General features: G+C 32.7%; 1 long non-coding RNA gene across 1 annotated transcript; it reads left to right on the top strand.

Annotated features, from left to right (window-relative positions):
- Positions 1–4,146: 4,146 nt before the first annotated feature.
- LOC145071001 (uncharacterized) lies at positions 4,147–5,610 on the top strand. Its single transcript, XR_013690181.1, has 3 exons — positions 4,147–4,577; positions 5,266–5,304; positions 5,383–5,610. It is a non-coding gene; the product is annotated as an uncharacterized LOC145071001 (long non-coding RNA).
- The last annotated feature ends 14,509 nt before the right edge of the window (positions 5,611–20,119 follow it).

Below are 20,119 nucleotides of genomic sequence, written 5' to 3'. Positions count from 1 at the left end.
CCCTTCGCAGTGATGTCCGTCCCGATGAAAATCCTAGATTAGGTCCCTTGAGATAGATGTTATTTTAGGGACGTAAAGTGAGGATAACGGGAATGGGTAATCGGGATAGTGTTGGTTGGTGAAATTAAATATAACTTATTTATTGTGGGTTGAAAACACTATATGCTCACCAGGCTCCCAAGCCTGACCCACTCAGTTTTATTTGTATTACAGGTAGTGGCGCGAGGGCATAAGATGGTTGAATCATCAAGTTGTTTTGTTTACAAGTCTGTATATGTATATATTTGTTGAATGACTTGTAATGTTATCGTTTATGCTTTATGGTCTGTATCGGAACATGACATCCCGAGTTTTGATTATATAATGAAAATGCATCTCTTGATGAAATGCTTTGATAAATATTATTTTATCATGTTTTGTTTTGGGAACAAATTCCGCAACTCTTTTAAATCAAAAGGATTTACTCTGAAATTATTTAAAAGCATAAATGAAAATCGGTCTTTTATGGCCGAGATTTTGGGGATGTCACAAATAATGTTCTAGAAGATGTTGCATGGCGGAATATGATTGGTTGTCACCATTCATCGGCCTATGGGCCACTGGGCTTGGCACATTAAGGTTTTAGGTATGACCCCTCAATTATAAATAAGGATGCATGAAGAGTCATTTGAGGTGTCTTATGTCTTGTATCTTGTATCCTTACTGAGTAGGACGAATCTCTGGTGAATTGTACTTGTAACCTCTGTTTGAGAACTCTGAAATAAAGAATACTCCCTTCATGCCCATAAACGTAGGTCACCTTGACCGAACCACGCAAATATTGTGTCTTTGTGTGCTTATAGTTTTTCTTGTTATCCACATTACGTCTTACCAAGCATCATCAAAACTTGACAAGTGGCATCAGATTTGTTCTGAGTCTTGACAAGTATCTATTGTTTTCCCTAACATATATGATACCATATGATTATATAACCGATAAATTCCAATTTGTTAAGTTGATACTATGCTAGACAAGTAGGTTGACGATTTTTGTTTCTTAGGTATTGAACTTTTGATTTTTTTAGACTTGTTTTCTTTACTTTTTGGTGGATTCTATAAAAAAAACTTTAAAAACTTTGCTACATATTAATATTATGAATATAATTTGTATTTCTTTTGGATGTAATACTTTAAATCTCCTTAAATCGTTGACAATCCCCAAAGACCCAAACATATTTACAATTTGTAATAAGATTTTTTTTTAATTTTATAAAATTAAGATGAATTCAAATGTTAGAGTATGTATGATTACTTGTCATGGAAATCTTTTTTTAATAAAAGTCCATACAAAATATTTTTTTATGAAAAAACATTCATCATGACTATAGATTCGCCATTGAATTCAAAGGCGTGTAAGACTGTACCATTCTAAGGGTCTATAATATTACAATAGAGTGACTTATACCATATAATCTCACAAAATTCATTGTAAAGGTATCGTAGTCAATTAACCATTTTTTGAAAAAGGAAATTTCGTTTTAAAGGATAACTAATTATCTTAATTTTAAATTCTCTTTATTTAAAGTTATTTCAATTTCAATTCTTATGTTATTTTTAATCATAACAAATTTTATTTTGTCACAATAACATTCTTTTAGAATGAAATTATCATTCTCTAAGAATGAGTAGAATAACATAACATTTGTATTGTGAAAATGTTAACGTAAAAATATGTTATTGCAAAATCTGTTTACACTTTTATGAGAAAGAATTTAAAATACAAATACAAACTCAAATACATAATAAGTATAAAAAAATCTTAAAAACTTTATTGACATTCTTTAAAAGAGTCTCCTTTCTTTCTTGGTTTCCAACATATATGTAATTTAGCATCAAAACAAAGCTTCATTATTTTAATAATACTTTCTCATTGACCTAAAAAAAGAATATAATGTATTCTATAAGAATTAATGTAAAAACTTTTAAGTTGTAATTTACAAAAAAAAAAAAAAAAAAAAACAAACAACACAAATAGTAAAAGAGTCGTGAGCATTCTAATTTCAGTGTTTCTAAAAGAATAAAACTATAAATTGTTATAAAATATAATAGATATTACATAAATATAATTTATTCTTAAATACACAATACAATCATTCTCATAGAACGTAGTATATATTAAATCTATCAATGTCACTTTGATCAAAATAAAACTATAATATCATATGCAACTACTCGATTAACATTTTATTATTAAATAGTCATTATGTGTAGAAACTCAAATAATCAACCATTCGATTTCTTAAAGAATTATAGAACGAAAACGATTGAGTGAGAAGCATTAATACTAATTGAAAATGAGAAATAAATTTTATGAGAATAAATTTGTTCATACTATGACGCATAATATATTATAATTAGTCCAAAACATAAAAAATCTCAAACACCAAACATTATTCAAAATTAAAATCAAATTTGGACGTGAAGAGTCAAATTGAACGATTTATTACACAAAAAAATTTCTATACCAAGTTTCCTGATGATATTTTTAATCAATCTAGTCTATCTTGTAATAATATTCTCATTATCATAAAACATTTTAGGCCAAAAACTAAACAGATCAAAATAAACCTTTTAATTTGAAATTAATAAAAGGATTAACTGAATGTGAAACTCAACTTGATGTATATCCCTATGAATAATACATAAATTAATAAATAATAGAAGAAAGATACCCCAATGAAGGTCTAGCAACACAAGAATGAAGTTCTAACGTTTGCATAATTTTAAGAGTAATGGGAAAAAAATCAATATTTTAAGTTATATTAATGGAAAAAAAAAAGATATAGAAAGAACTTCCGGCATCCTGTTTACATTTGGATCCACACGAAGATCGCCGTCATCAATTACAACTAAGAATTTTCAACAAGATTAATCGATTTTTTTGTTTGTTTTTTGCTTTTATAATGTCATAGCATAAAAGGCTTTAAGTAAATTTAGAAAAATAGTAGGATGAGACTAACCTCTTAACCTCTTAATAGGAGTTCAAAATTTGATTCAATATCTAAACATCATCATTCATAGTTGGAGAAACGGTGGTGGAGGCCGTAAAGTAAAGAAGATGATGTAGGTGTTTTCAAACGTATGATTCAATTTAAATATGGTTTAGTTGGCTGAAATAAAGGAAGGGTTTATATTTGGAGTACTATTTGATTTAATTACTTTACATAATTAACTATTAGACATAATCCCCTATCCCCTATCCCCTAATCTAATAAATAATACCATTTTCGCCACGTGGCAGTCAATGAGCCCCCCTCCAGCGAATTTTCCCGCTCATAATTTCTATGTGAAGTTCCAAAAATGCCCTTTCTGCCTCTTAAAACCACATCCGTCTCACTCTGATGTTGGAAACAATTAAAAGTTTTCAACTTCTCTGCGATAAATCAGTTCCTAAATTCCGTGGATTGTTGTGAATCGTTTCCAAAGTTATTTATCAATCTCTTTATTTATACACTAATAATTCCATACCCATTGATTTTAACGCTAATTTTTTTGTTAAATTTTTTGTTGTACATTGAGTAGGAGCCGAGAATTAATCTCTTAATTGATTACAAACTTGAGATCCGATTCATTCGAGCATTACAGAAGATAGGGACGAAGACGATTGTAGCTATGAAAAATCAGAAAGTGTAGAGTGGTTTCACACACAAAGCTGGAAACAGATCAAAGTTTCCAACTTCAATCCAAGAAATTCGCTCCTCAATCACCCTGATTTGTGTGCTGATTAGTAATATTCGGATAAATCCACGAAATCATGTAGGTATTCGTTTCCTATTTTATTCTTCATTCTCTCTATTTCTGCAAAAAATTAGGGATAAAGGTATGGATTTCCCTCTTTGAAATCGCGTAAAATGATATGGATATCCTTCATTGGAATCAGTTGTTTCTTTTAACCCATCCGTGATGCCTCCACCACTCCGGCAATTTATTCAGTCTCTACATTGCAATCCCTCTTCTCTGATTAACTGGTCATCCACATGATTTAGGGTTTCTTTGAAGAAAGTAACTTTACCAAAATACAAGGTAAATGCATCAACCTTTTCCTATTGAAAAATTTTATTTTCCATTTATCGGAATTCGATTTCGATTTTCTGGATTTATGTTTTCTTATTTTTGTTGAAACTGATTCTGTTTTTAAATCGCCTTTAACAATTTTGAACTTTAGATGACCAATTAAAGAACCACAGGTGTTGATTGGTTATTTTCATCTATATTTTGTTGTTTAATTATGTGAATCTAACAGGAGTAATTGAAGCAAATGATCTACAAAAAGAGTAAGGATCTTCGTATCTTGGAATAAAAGTTTATTGTTCAAATGCAAAAGAATTAGAAGTCCTGGTCATACCCTTATTAATGATATATGTAAGTATATTGATTTGATTTAGGACATATTGTGCTGAAATTGCATACAATGTATCTACAAGAAAAAGGAAGAATATAGTGGGAAAAGCAGCACAGTTGGATATTATGGTTACTAATAAGTTCGAGAGGTTGAGTATCCAAGAAGACGAGTAAAACTATGACTTATAGTTGTTCCGGTAAGTAGTTTTGTGGTGGATGCTTTGTGTGATTTTGAGTATTTGAACTATGAACATGTTTAATTTTTGGTTAAAATCTATTCCATCTTTTTGCTTTCTTTTTCTTTTTCTATTTTTTTGGTTAAAGTTTGTCTTAAATTTGGGCTTTGTTGTGAAAATGTTTCTCTTTCTTAGGTATTTTGTGATTATTTTTGTTAGTTAAATATTTGTAAGTACGATTATTAAGCCTACAGATCAAAGAATAAACTTGTTGAAATCTGAAATAAAGGAAGAACTACCTATAAGATCAACAATATTTACTTATTTTTAGGTTTATATTTAACTTGAAACTATTGAGGGTAGACCTAACTGGTATGATATCTACATTTTTGGATATTGAAATTGGTGAATTATAGAGTCCTATGCTTTAATCCCTTTTTTTGATATTAATTATTCTTTGTTGGTGCCTCTTTTACATATAGCCCTTGCTACAATCTCTACGTAAATATATTTTGGTCCTAAAATATTTATTGGATTATCTTTATTAACAACTATAAAATAAAGCACTTATATTCATATTTATGGAGTTTTATAGCATAAGTTTTATAGCATAACAGAAGCACTTACAATGAACTTTCATTCAAGTGTCTATAAGAAAGCTACAATACAAAGTATAAATTTGCTAACATTTTTTAATTGTAATTACCAGATGCTCATGAACTAAAACTGGAGAAGAAGCAACGTCATGGTAAAATGTCTCAAATTACATTATTTATAGTCTCATCATTTTTGCTGAAGTTATGATAATATTGCATCGTGTCTTCAGAAACAGTAGCAAACATGCTTTAGGCGATATGAAGAAGGTACTCCCTTTAAAGATACCAAGCTTAGTTAAGAAGAAAAAGCTCACAGAGTTTGTACCTTTGTTGATGGGTAGAAAGTTGAAACCTTATGAAAAAGTGATAATTGGACCTAAAGTTACAAAATTTTATTTTAAAGAAAATCATCCAATAAAATAATTAATAATTATTGGTTGCTATTTGTCATCAAATTTCATGTAAAAAAATCAAATCTAGAAAAAAAGAGCAAAAAGAGAACAAGTTATTTTCACAACCTATTTCTACAAAGGTGGTTGTTATAACAGACTAACTTTTCAATCTTGGTTGCTATTTATTGTAAAATTTCATGCAACAAACGACCAAATCCAAAAAATGACAAAAAAAATGAAACAAGTTCTTATCACAACCTATTTCTACAAAGTTGGTTGCTATTATAGACAAACTTTACAGTCTTGGTTGGTATTTATTGTAAAATTTTCATGTTAACAAAGAACCAAATCTGAAAAAAATGAAGTAAAAAAAATGGAATAAGTTGTTATCACAACCCATTTCTACAAAGATGGCTGCTATTATAGATCAACTTTACAATTTTGGTTGCTATATATTGTAAATTTCATTTTAACTAAGGGTCCGAATATGAAAAAATGACAAAAAATGGAACATGTTTCTATTAATTCAATTTTTATTGAATTGTACAAAATCATCATTTTATCAAATATCTACACATACGAATGGCGATCGGATATTAATACCGGTGTATATATTAATTTGAACTAATTATTATAAATTTAAACAGAGCCTCTATGTAAAATAATAAATTTATGCAAATCATTGATTAGTAATTACGATTTGAAATTATCAATAATGTCTTTATTTCTTAACCGTGGTTTCCACGGGTTTAAATATATATATCTTCTCTTAACTCTTGATTAAGATGTTTGACAAGTTATGTTATCATTTTTACTGGTATTGCTAAACTTGGATACAAGTATGTAAATATATGTATGTAACTATATTATTATCGGTCTTAGTTTCTCTATCTTTATATTGGGCGTTGTTTAGATCATGTCTTAGAACTAAGAAGCTAATTTGGAAATCCATTTCTTTATCTAATTGTAGATAATTGTCGGTCTAAATCAAGTCGTGATAACTCATCAATAAGTTTACATATTCTTTTAGTGTTTCTAAAACGAGCTTTGCACAAGTTGGGTTGATTTATTTTCTTTTTGCAAAAATTGGGTTGAAAAAAACTAATGAATATAACAACAATTTCTATTAATCTCACCAAATTACTGTTTAATTAAATAATTACAAATCACAAAGTTATTAAAAAAATACAATATTACAATTCATAAGTTTTCTAAATTAACCGTATATTATTTTATTACAGTATTTAATTTTTTTAATTTTATTTAACGTTAACACCCGTGGGTTCCACGGGTTTTAACCTAGTTAATTAATAGATAAATTTACTATTACATCCTTATATCATTAATTAATTATTTATTTACTTACTAAAATTGGTTCCTACATCCACATAATAGATGTTGATCCACATATGAACTCACCTCTCTCTGTCTCTCTTTCTCTCTCTCTCTCTCTCTCTCTATATATATATATATATATATATATATATATATATATAGGGTTAGGTTATTTTGTTTCTAGTAACTATTATGTGTCAGAATGCACAGATCTGGACCATCGGATGGAATATAATCAAAGGTAATGATCTGAGGGTCTATGATAGTAGAATAGGATAACATATACCATATAATCACACAAATTTCAGCATAATGGCATTTTAGTCAATTAACCTATATTAAAAAAAAAAGGAAAATTTCAGATTTTTAGGAATAATTAATTCCTTTTATTTTTAAAAATCTGAATATTTTAAATTAATTCAAAATTAAAAATCCAATTTTATTCTGTCAGAATGATAGAATGTTAACCATAAACTAGTAAATATATTTTTCGTTTTTATTCTGTCATAATGATATAATGTCAACCATAAACTAGTAAATACATTCTGAAAAGAATACACAAAATCAATTCTTGAAATAATAATATACCAAATAATTACATTGTATGATTATGATTCATTGAATAATAACAACATTCTGAAAGAAAAAAGTAAAAAAAAAAATCAAAATCTAATAAAAACACTAATCTATTCTGAGAGAATATTATTTTTTAGCAACACTTTATACATTGTAGCATAACACATTATGGTATAATACACTCTCGTTCTCTATGTTTTCATCCTTCTCCACATCAATGTTAGCATGTTCAAAAACCTAAATCCACAAAGAAAACGTAATCAAGTTTCAAAAATTAAAAATTCAATGCGTTCTAAGAGAATAAAAACTATAAATTCTGACAGAATGTATTAAAGACTATAAAGTTTGACAGAATATAGTAGAAAATAAAAACTATAAATTCTGACAAAATGTAGTAGAGACTATAAAGTCAACCATAAAGTATCACAAATTCATTACCAGATACACAAAAAATACTTGTTGACAATTATTCTTAAACATTCTAATAGAATACATTTATATAAAATAAATTCTAATAGAATACATTACATAATTCAAGATCTGTGATTGAATACATAATTCAAGAGCTGTGATTGAACCATCAACACACATCTGCATTCATTCCCAGTCATGAATTCAAGAAATAAACACACATTTACATTATCGATTTAGAAATATGAACACCAATTTTGACTTTTTGGAAACAAAATCCAACTTATGACTATGAAGTGCAAGTTGTATCAGAATATTTCTTCAATCGAACAGAAATAAACCATTGAAGAAATCGAATTTAATAACATGATGAACACAATCTCGATCTTGAATCAACATCGAGATAAAATCAATCTCGATTGAGGTAAATAATTTCTAGTTATATCCCCTAGTTGTTGGATTACTGGACCAGAGAAAGAAGAACAGGAGGCTGTCAGAGCATACCTCCGTCCAAGTACCGACAATCGCCAGGATTTCCTCACCGTTCGCTCCTCACTTCTCATTCGTGTTCACGAACCCCACAGTAGCGCTACTGCTCCTCTGCATCCCCTTCTTCAGCCTCATCGACCCCAAAGTTCATCATCGATTGGAAGACGAGAGTATGTGCTCCCTTTTGGTTCCGTCGATTGTAGAAGAAGAAGCAAAATCGGTCATGGTGATGTGTTGATGCCGATGATGAAGTGTTCGGCCACAAACATAACTAGGTCAAATATAATTATTAGTTTATTTCCTTAATTAAATGATTTCAATTAAATGATTTCCTTAATTAAAAGTACAAAAGGTGCAAAATACCCTTTAACGGTTTATTTAATTATTTATTATTTCTTGAATTCTCATTGGTGCATTTAGGCACACAATAGTTGCTAAAAACATTTTTAACATAGCTCTCTCTCTCTCTCTATCTATCTATCTATATATATATATATATATATATATATATATATATATATATAAGGCTAAGCGCGACCCAGTATCATCATGTGTTATATCCACTGAAAGTATATTGCTATTATTTGTAGAAAGGCTAAAGTGCATTGCTATAACGGGTGAAAACTAAATCACATTTAACAGTAACATTTGATATTTCTATCTTTGTTGTTTAAATCGCAAACAAACACACACAAATAAAAGCACAAACATGAGCTTGTAGTTTCCTTGTTCCGGTTATTCTCCTTGGCAACCATATAACACAACAATTCCCTTTTTACGCCGAAAGTCTACATTTGGTCCCTGCATTTAAATTATAAGGATTTTTGAATCAATATCGTATAGACAAACAATCACCAACATTAAGATGTTTCACATATAATACATATCAATGAAAATTTTAGGTGCATTTAAATCAACAACAACCGATGTATCATGAAGCAACCACTAACAGCCGATATAAAAAACTTGATGATTGGCTAAGTCCACTAATTTATAACTGTAGAATAATATCTCGTGTATATTTTCTCTAGAATTAGGATCAATTAGTATCTCCTATTTTAGGCTGTGTATATTTTGTTTCCTTATCTCTCATATTCTCCCCTGTATATATTTGTATTGCTCGATTGAATGAAAGATATATAATTCCTAAAATTGCTATGTGTCTTTATGGTATCAGAGCAGATCCAATTCACTCAAAAACCCTAAATTGTATTCTAAATAATTCACCCTTGTATTCCTTGAAATCCAAACTCGAAATTTTCAAGGATGACTGACGAAAATCAATCCTCTAAAGAACCAAATACCCAATTATCCTCACAAATCATCCACCACCACTACACCCACCATGATAATTCTGCTTTTCAAAAAACTCTTTCATTGGACGAATCCAACTACACCATTAGGGTGCCGCTCATGAGAATGCATATTGGAGCAAGAGGGAATATTGGATACCTGACTGGTGCAAAAGCTGAACCCTCAAAAAACTCTCCTGAATATGAAACATGGTCTACAGAAAATGAGAAGGTAAAAAGCTAGTTAATTGATTCCATTGAAACTTCCCTTATGAATAGGTACATTCGTCTCCCAAGTGCTAAAGACATTTAGGATGCAGTAAAGAAAGCCTTCTATGATGATTCAGATGAAACTCGAATCTTTGAATTGAACAAAAAGTGTTTTGAAGCAAAATAAAATGGTCGAACTATTCCTACCTACTACAATGAATTGGTAGCCATGTTCCAGGAGATCGATCAAAGAGCAACGTCCCAAAACAGTGATGTAACAACAGTTGTTCTTGAGACATCAATGATGGCGCAGTTGCGGGTGCATATGTTTCTGAGTGGACTTGATCATGAATATGACCAGGTAAGAGGAGAAATACTAAGAAAGGACCCTAAGTTCTCACTGGAACAACGTTATGCATACATTAAGAAAGTTCAATCTGAAAAACAAGCCATAGGACGCTCAATTCCTACTGAAGCCTCCGTGTTAGTTGTTCAATGCAAGTCTGCTCATGTACCTGATGGTCCTCACACTCGTCGTCCCACAGGTAAAACAAACTCCTATGTCAATAAAAAATGTAATGTGTGCGGAGAATTAGGTCACAGCAAGGAGAGATGCTATGAAGTGATAGGATATCCTGATTGGTGGGATTTCACTAAGAAACCATGAAAGAATGTGAGCAGAGCTGATGTGGCTACTACTAAAGACGAACAACCGAACGCAACTGCAAACATAGCACATTCAGGTACAAATCATGATGTTATTTAGAATACTACATGGATAATTGATTCAGGTGACTCTGACCATATGACTAATGATCCAAAAATTATAAAAAAACACCTTAAAACCTCTTCCAAAAATAGTGTCTCAACAGTTGATGGTTCAATATCTAAGGTCAATGGTGAAGGCCCGATAGTGTTATCTAATTCCTTAACACTAGACTTTGTCCTTGTGGTTCCATCCCTCTCATATAACATCCTATCTGTTAGTCAAATTGTCCTCGAACTTGCATGTACATTGACATTTCATCCCTCTTTCTGCGTATTTCAGGACATTTTAACTCGTCAGACTCTTGGTTATGGTGTTAGAAATGGGAAAATATATTACTTGGACCTAACAGAGACTGGAGAAAAATGCAAACATTTAGGTCATGCTAATCAAATCAAAGGAGTAAAGAGTGCAAGAGAAATTATATGGTTATGGCATCGCCGATTAGGACATCTATCTTTTGGTTACCTTAGGAAGTTGCAACCTTATTTATTTACAAGTATAAGTGATTCTGAATTTCATTGTAACATTTGTGAACTTGCTAAAAGTCACCGTGTTTCATATTTACCAAGTAATAATAAATGTCCTATTCCTTTTATGAAAATTCATTCGGATGTGTGGGGTCCTGCAAAGATTCCTTCTTATTCTGGATCTCGATACTTTGTAACATTTATCGATGACTGCACCCGCATGACATGGTTAGTTGTATTGAAAAAGAAAAATGGGGTCTTTGACAGGTTTGTTGATTTTTACAAAATGGTGGCAAATTAGTACCAACAACATATCAGAGTTTTTCAATCTGATAATGGAGGAGAGTTTATGAATAGTTGCATGTCAGAGTTTTGTCGTGACAACGGGATCCACCATCAGACCTCAAACTCTGTTACACCCCAACAGAATGGTCTCGCAGAATGAAAAAAATAAACAATTGCTAGAAATTGTCCGTGCTTTCTTGTTTGGCATGAATGTCCCCAAATCATACTGGGGTGAAGCGGTTAAATTAGCAGCATACGTTCTTAATCGCACCCCTTCACGAGTAATCGAGTTTCAAAATCCCCACTAGAAACTTCATCAATTGTTGGCTGTTCCTTCTATGCCAAACTTAGAACCTCGAGTATTTGGATGCACAACCTTTTTTCACATCCCAAAACAACAACGCAGAAAACTTGATCCACGTGCGACGAAATACATTTTCGTGGGTTATGTAGAGTTCCAAAAAGGGTATAGATGTTATGACCCACTCAATAACCAGATGCACATATCTCTTGATGTCTCTTTTCATGAATCTGAACCCTACTACATAGGGGGAGCTTTCGAGTCTCCTCTTCAGGGGGAGAGTAATGGTGAAGGAAATCCTAATTCTCATGTGTTGTTTGATGTTTTTGAGGAAGTAGAGAACTTGTAAGAGCAACTCCTCAACACAACAACAAGATCAACGATACCCCAAGAAATAAATGACCTAAGCGAACAGAGAAATAACACAACGGATCCAGGTGATTCAGTTCATCACGAAACCGAACCCATTCATCACGAAACTGAACCCACTAGTCAAATCAACCCTGAAAATCAAAATATTTCTTCCCTTACACCAGAACTTGAAAATAATGACATAACCAACCCTCCACAAATTCCTTTAACCCATGTAACAGAGAATCGTGAACCTCAAATCTCTAATCGAATCACAAAAGGAGTTCCCAAAAAACAGTATGAACCAGACTTCAAATCTAAAACAAAATCCCCCATAGCTAACTTTATGTCCAAGCACATGATCTCTGAGTCACATGCACTTGTCATTAATCGATTATCTACTGTATCTATTCCTAATAATACGCAGGATGCATTGAATGATCCGAAATGGAAGAATGCGATAAATGAAGAATTAGAGGCTCTTCAAAAGAATGCGGCTTGGGATATTGTAGAGAAACTGGCTGGAACGAAAACGATGGCTTTCCGATGGATATTCACCATAAAACTTAATGCAGACGGAAAGATTGACAAATACAAAGTAAGGCTTGTTGCTAAGGGATACATACAACGCCATGGAATCGATTATAAAGAGACATTTGCACCAGTAGCTAAAATCAACACCATCCGAATTCTCATCTCTCTAGCAGCAAATAAAGATTGGCCATTGCATCAACTTGATGTAAAAAATGCATTCTTGAATGGAAACTTAGAAGAAGAAGTATACATGGATATCCCTCCGGGTGTAAAAACCAACTCAAGTAATGTTGATAAGGTGTGTAAGTTGAGGAAGTCATTGTATGGGTTAAAGCAATCTCCAAGAGCTTGGTTTGGAAGATTCTCAAAATCAATGAAAGATTTTGGGTACAAACAGAGCAACTCTGACCATACTTTGTTCATCAAACAAAAGAATGGTAAGATCACAGCTCTGATTGTATATGTTGATGATATGGTCATCACCGGAGATGATCCAAAGGAAATAAATGAGTTGAAAAAGTATTTATCGAAAGAATTTGAAATCAAAGACCTTGGACAACTAAAATACTTGTTAGGTATTGAAGTTGCAAGGTCAAAGAAGGGAATCTCTCTCTCACAAAGGAAATATGTTCTCGATTTACTCACTGAATCGGGGATGTTAGATTGCAAACCTGCAAAGACTCCTATTGAAATGAATCATGGGTTGGCCATTTTCCCTGATCAAGTCCCTACAAATAAAGAAAGGTATCAACGGCTGGTTGGAAGGTTGATCTACTTATCTTATACGAGGCCTGATATTGTGTACGCGGTGAGTGTGGTTAGTCAATTTATGCACTGCCCTAACGAAGAACACATGAAAGCGGTATATCGTATATTAAAGTACTTGAAGATGAGTCTAGGAAAAGGTCTTTTGTTTACTAAAAATAATAATGCTTCCAACGAACTAGATGTTGTTGGATATACAGATGCAAATTGGACTGGTGACAAGACAGATAGTCGGTCCACTTCTGGGTATTTCACATTTGTTGGTGGCAACCTTGTAACATGGCGTAGCAAAAAGAAAAAAGTAGTGGCAAGGTCAAGTGCAGAAGCTGAATTCTAAGGCATGGCTCATGGAGTTTGTGAAATGTTGTGGATCCAGAATATAATTAAGGACTTGGGTTTCAAGATGAATCGCCCAATGGACCTTTTTTGTGATAACACCACTGCCATTCAGATTGCTCATAATCCTGTCCAACACGATCGAACTAAGCATGTTGAAGTAGACCGTCATTTCATTAAAGAAAACTTGGATAATAAAGTTATATGTTTTCCGTTTGTTAGATCAGAAGAACAACTAGCAGACGTCCTCACTAAGGGAGTATCTCAAAAATTGTTTGATACATCAGTTGACAAGTTGGGCATGATAGATATCTATGCACCAACTTGAGGGGGAGTGTAGAATAATATCTCGTGTATATTTTCTCTAGAATTAGGATCAATTAGTATCTCCTATTTTAGGTTGTGTATATTTTGTTTCCTTATCTCTCATATTCTCCCCTGTATATATTTGTATTGCTCGATTGAATGAAAGATATATAATTCCCAAAATTGCTCTGTGTCTTCAATAACAAGGCATGTATACAGTTATTTGTATGTCACCTGCTAGTGTGGAAAGGCAATGTACTTCACTTTATTAACCATAAAATGGTATGAGACAATTTACACCATGAGAAATATGAAAAAGAATCATGTATCATATCATAATATTAGCATGGTTATCCATTACAAAAATGTTGCTAAAGTTTATCATGGCACACGTATAATAAGTATTTGTTTCGCTATTATTGGAAAATAATCTTCAATAAAGACAAAATAGAAGGAACCAAAGAAACATTCAATTAATTTTTTGAAACGATGATGGGTAAATAGGTAACCATAACAAAATAATAATAATAATAATAATAATAATAATAATAATAATAATAATAAACATCCATTGATGAATAGTTTGTTCAGTAATATGACCTCTTTATTGAAGAAGAGGGACAATATTTTGTAAGTCTAGAAAATACTTTCATTAATTGCTTATTATAGTATTGTACATTAAAGCTATGGTTATAAAGCAGTATTTTCACACCACAATTAATACTTGATATTCGGTTAGAAGCAAAAATTGCAGCATACTTTCACTAACTGTTAATTATAGCGTTAAGCTAAGAGTTACCGAACTGAAGAAGATGACAAATACACCTTCAGTGTGTGAATTGAAAAAAAAAGGTTATATATACCCCAGTTTAGCAAACTCTTGGATAAGCAGTCAATGAAGGAGAGGCAGCAAAGAAGCAGGGTTTCGCATAATTTCAATGTCTTCATATAATGCCATTTTTTTTAATATGGCGTCCCTTGAATGTAAATTAAGTATGTGAAGTAACCTCTAAAAAACACAAATTTAGGGAATATGTAATGCTGAAAATGTGAAAATAAAATTCAGATTTGAAATAACAAGTTGTGTACTGTATTTCTTTATTGATTGTGATTTCATGTGTTGTATGCCTGCATGATTTGAGTTTTGAGGTCATCTGGTCTTCTTGTTCATGATTTTCCTATCTTTAACAAACCAACTTCATAGTCTCATTAGGGTTTCATTTCATATGTAAAGGACTCCACCTCTAAACTCTGATTTCTTTCGGCTGTTGACAAAAATGGTAGGCAATGGGTATGTACTCGTGATGCATTTGTAGAGACATAAATACAAATACAGTGGGTTCTTGAAGTACAACCAGGAAGCAAAAGATATCGAGATGAAGAAAGAAATGAGAGAGGAGGGGATAGAGACTTAAGGCTGTAAACGAACCAAACGAACATGAACAAGGTCTTGTTCATGTTTGTTCGTTTAAGTTAGCCGAACAACAAACAAACACGAACGGATAAACGAACAAGATTTTCTTGTTCATGTTCGTTCGTTTAACAAATTACTTTGTTCATGTTCGTTCATTTATGTTCGTAAACATGCTAAACGAACATAAACGAACAAACATAAACGAACAAAGATAAAAAAACACAATTGAACATATATGAACATAAACGAACATATAATATAACAATATAATAAGAAATAATTGAATATAGATGAATGTAAATAAACTTAAAGGAACGAACATAAACGAACGTTCACGAACATCATAAACGAACGTTCACGAACATAAATGAACGAAAGCGACCATTTTTCATGTTCGTTCATTTAACTAAACGAACGATAATTTTTGTTCATATTCGTTCAATTATTAAATAAACAAACATAAATGAACTTCCCGCCGAACGGTTCACGAACGGTTCGCCGAACGTTCATTCGTTTACAGCCCTAGATAGAGCGATGGTGGTTTAAGCCGAAAGCAGGGGAAAAAACGTGGTGATTAAGAGGGAATATTTTCGTAAGAGTGGAAAAAAAAAAAGTTAAAAAAATCGTCCACGCTAAAAAGATATGGACTGCCAAAACACTCCATCTGGCGGATTTGTTTGAGCCCATCAGGAGAAGGAATAGCCGACAATTTAGAATCCAGTCCAGGAACTTGGAGTAGCAAACTTGGCTGGAGCAACGGAGCTCCATAAGATAGAAACGAATCATCCAACCCATCATAACGTTAATTCCCAAAATTCCTAAAAAATCTCTCCAAAATCCACAAAATTCCATGCTAAATTCTCAAGTCCTTCCCCCATCCATTTTCCTTAAATTTTAAAGGGTAAAGATTTTGAAAAAAAAAATATTCATGACTCGATAATAATTAGGGATGTGCTTCGGGTCAGAATCGATCCGAACCCGAATAACCCGAAACCTGAATTGGATGAAAAGTGGGAACCGAAACCCGGACCAATTACACTAATACAAGACCGGTTCGGTTCGAGTAATACGGGTTTCAGTTCGGTTATTAACTCGAAATGACCGAAATAGCCCAAATAAACATTTAGACTATGCTTTTAAACCGAATAACCCAAATAAACCGAAATAACCCGAATAAACTGAAATGGCCTGAATAACCCAAATAAATAAATTTTATATCTAGTTCAAGAAAAAATAATTAAGTTAATATTTTTTTTTCTTGAACCAGATATAGAATTTCCTTATTTGGGTTATGCGAGTCATTTCGGTTTATTTAAGTTATTCAGTTCATTTCAGGTTATTTGGGTTATTCGGTTCAAGTGACTATTTATTTTCCGAGTGGGTCTTTTTGGTTTGATTAAACCTTTTTTCGGGTAACCTGGACCAAATAACTGGAAACTCGAATTGGGCAAAAATATATATCCGAGAAACAACCCAAATAACTTATTTGGTCCTAATTCGGGTCGGTCCGGTCCAGGTTTCGGTTTCGGTTCCGGTATTCGGTCCAAACAAACATTCCTAATAATTAATATCATACCCTCTAATAAATGAAAGTTTTTTTTTTACACTTGTTACACTCTCATTTAATTTGCTAAATATCATTTTATGGTTATTTTGAATTTTTTTTTTCTACATGTCATTTTATGAGTTTTTCTATTTTATTAAATTTCACATAATATTTTAATGTAATAATTGCAATAAATGGATATTAATTTCATTAATAAACTTACCTTTTAATTTCAAATTTTCTAAAATTAAAGCTTATTAGTTTCTTTTCTTTATTTAAATTATTTGTTTAAATTTAAAAGATAAAAAAAACATTTCCATAAAATAATTCATTATTTTTCTTATTTTTTTATAAATTCAGAGTTCTTAAATATGTTGACATTTGTATTTAACTTTTTTTTTAAATTAACTCATATAATAAATGGGTCTTACAACTAGTACCTAATAAATAAAGAACTAGTTGTCACATGTCTTTTTCTCCTTGATTTGGATATATGACATTTTCTAAGCATTTTTGATTAAATGTATTTTCCACATATTAATTTCTTTTTTGTTCCAGTAAATTTTATTTGACAACTCATTAAATTATTTATATGAACATTATAAAAAAAATCAATTACAGTAATTGCCTCTAAAACTGTCAGCTATAAATATGGTTGCTGTTGAAAATCACTCACCAATTTAATATATTATATTCAATTTTCAAATTCATTCATAATTGATTTCTAAAAATATGCTATTTTCGAAATCTCATAAACTTTTCTCATATACGGTAATAAATTCCAAAGATGTGTATATGTTAACCTATTTAATCCATTTGCCCTCTAGAATCGAGATTACTTTGATATAATTTCTTCTCCATAATCATCCTCGTCTATAGTAGTAACTAAAGAAGGTAAGATGTGTTCCTTTCTATCTCTCTGTGTCGAATTCATTCATAATTCAATCTGTAGAATATAAATATATTTCTGTTTATATTCAAAGAGCATATATTCTTCTACTTTGCCATATACAACATTCATGTATTCATCTCTCTCTCTCTCTCTTGATATTTTTGTATGAACAGGGGAAAATTTGAATATATATTATACGTAATGTTGACTATTATAGCTATTTAATTTTAGTGTGACGTTAACTTTAATTATATTTTTCTTTCGATCATGGAATTTTGTATCCTTTCAACTTACTTCTGTATCTAGGCTCGCCAAATCAACTATCATTTTACGAAATTTGAATTTTTGATGTAGTAAATTGATAGGAGTTTCCATCTGAAGCGTTATATCATCAATTAGGTATGCAATCATCTTCCTATCCTTAGATTTTCATTCAATTTGATATTAGCGACCTAAATTTCAGAAAAATCACCGCTTCCCCAATGAAAACATCTAGATCCGATTTTGGATTTTTGGGTGTAGGAAACCCTAAGTTTGAACGATCGAAGTGTGTAGCACCCGATCCATGGTACGCATTTAATTCAAAGTATTCTTATATTTTTCTCCGAGACTCGATGAGTTGGAGGCCCGACTCGTCGATTAGGGTCGGGATCCGCAGACATTTTAAGTGACCTACTCGACGAGTCAGGAGACTGACTCGGCGAGTAGGTGTTGTGCGAGTAAAACCCTAAATATGAGTGTTTTCATCCTATTTAAACCACTTATTCAGCCTCCATAGTCCCTTATGCTCTCAGAACACCTCATATCGAAACCCTAATCGTTTTTGTTAAGATCTAAGGCCCTTTTGGTGCATTTGGTGACTTGTGAAGGTTGAGAAGAAGAAGAAGAAGACTTGAGAGTTCGAATTGGGGCTTGGGGATTCAAAGATCTAGTACCACCTTTATCCTAAATAAAGGTAAAATACCCTTGTTTTGGTCTTCCATTTGCTTAATCATCTTTAGAGTTTAGATTTTTGGGTGCATTTGTCTTCAAGGTTTCATCTTCTTGGATCGGGTAATACTCCAGTTAGGGACTAAGAGTGGATCTGAATGGGTATTAGCCAGTTTTGGGAAGGTTCGAGATTAGAATATCCTGTCATTTAGGTTCTGGGAACCGGGTTAGATATTCCTCATGATCGTCTATGGCAATTGGATAGGGTTGAGGCGGTCCTGCTCAATGCAGTAGGCCAAGATGCCAAGTGTGGTCCGACTGTAAGTCGTAGGCACGAAGGCTCGAAGGGAGCGGTATGGTTGAGGCGGTAGGCCAACAAACCCTGAGAATTTTGACTCGATAGTTGTATTGATTAGACATGTTGGTATTCTAACCCGAAAGGGGTGATATCGGTTAGATATGAGTGTCGTGCTGGTTGGCCGGTAGTGGTAGGTATGTTGATGACGGTTTGAGTTATTGTGATGTGTCTTAGGATTCGTGTGTGGTAGTAGTTTTTGTATCGTATGTTGTTCGTTGATGATAGGAGCATCGATTAGGCCCTTCGAGTGGCGAAGGAAAGTGGATATCGGCAAGGTCAGAGTGTTGGGCAACTGAAGTAACGACAATAGTGTCGATCAGTCATCAGGAGCATTCTAGTGATGAGCTGAGGGTCGGGGAGGGCATACCAGACTCATGTTGTGGGCTCAGAGGCAATCTAGACCTATGTTAAGGACCACATAAGGGTATTCCAGTCGTAGGCTGTGGGCATAGAGATTGTGTTGGTTATGTCTGTTGTAGGAGCGCGTTCAGATTGGATGTATTGCTGAAGATTCGAGGAGTTGCACTGTAACACCCCAAGTTCAGAAGTGCAAGTTCAGGGTTCTTAGTCTAAATGAGGAAGGTCGACTCGGCGAGTCGATGGATAGACTCGGCGAGTCAAGTCACGATTCTGGTCAGGGGTTAAGTGACCAACTCGGCGAGTTTGCGGCTGGACTCGACGAGTTGGTGTTGAAGGAAGAAAACCCTAATCTGGGGGTTGTGCCCTATATAAAGCACCTTATAATCCACCCTAGCCAATTTTGCACTCCCTTTGACGTCCAGAAGCTTTCCCCATCGATTTCAAACCCTAATTTGAGAGTGAGAAGGATCTAAGTGTGTTTTAGAGCTTGGAGAAGTAGGATACTTGAAGCAAGAGTTTGTGGAATTATAGAGGAGCGAAGTGGATCTGATTTCCTTGCTTGTTGGCATCAGATTGAAGGTAAAAAGTTGTTTCCTTGACCTTGTTGTGCTTAGATTGTTCATGTATGAAGTTTAAGGGCCAAATTGT

The sequence above is a fragment of the Lactuca serriola genome, chromosome 8 (genome assembly GCF_051521515.1).
Source record: "Lactuca serriola cultivar US96UC23 chromosome 8, Lser_US96UC23_V15, whole genome shotgun sequence".
In the NCBI taxonomy this organism is placed as follows: Eukaryota; Viridiplantae; Streptophyta; class Magnoliopsida; order Asterales; family Asteraceae; genus Lactuca; species Lactuca serriola.
This window is presented reverse-complemented; position numbering and strand designations above follow the sequence as displayed.